Raw genomic sequence first — 614 nt, forward strand, 5'->3', positions numbered from 1 at the left:
ACCCCTATCAAGCGTGGCCCATGGTGAACCACAGTTGCCTCGGCACCGATTTCGGATAGCGCCATTTTTGCCATGCACGGTGTAATTCAACCGGTGTGACACAAGAAGAGTTTACAAACTTAGCCGCTTCGGAAATGCTTCCACCCTTGGCCCGTAAGCCAATGATATCGCTTCGGTTCTGCAGTACAACAACGACTGCAGTGTTTCCCACCTCCCCCCCCCCCCCGTCCCTCCCCACCCCTTCCGACACTCTTTATATGCCCTCCAGCTCTTGCACCGCCAATTGTCTTCTGTGAGTATAAGTGGATTGTGCCTATCCTTGGATTTGTCCTGTATCCATTACTGCTTAGCCATTTTGCACTTCCCGTCAGTCTCTCTATTTAGAAGTTTGTATTCTGTTTTGCCTGCTTCATTTACTGCATTTTTTTATATTTTCTCCTTCCATCAATAAAATTCAACGTATACAGTGGTTTCCAAGGATTCCTACAAGGTCTTGTTGTTTTCATCTCTCAAAGCTACCCATTCGTCTTCTTCTGTATTCCTTCCACGTTTGAGTCAATCGTTGCCGAATGCTTTCTCTGTAACTCTCAACATCCTCTATTTCGTTCAACTTA

This window comes from Schistocerca gregaria, chromosome 7 (genome assembly GCF_023897955.1).
Source record: "Schistocerca gregaria isolate iqSchGreg1 chromosome 7, iqSchGreg1.2, whole genome shotgun sequence".
Lineage (NCBI taxonomy): Eukaryota > Metazoa > Arthropoda > Insecta > Orthoptera > Acrididae > Schistocerca > Schistocerca gregaria.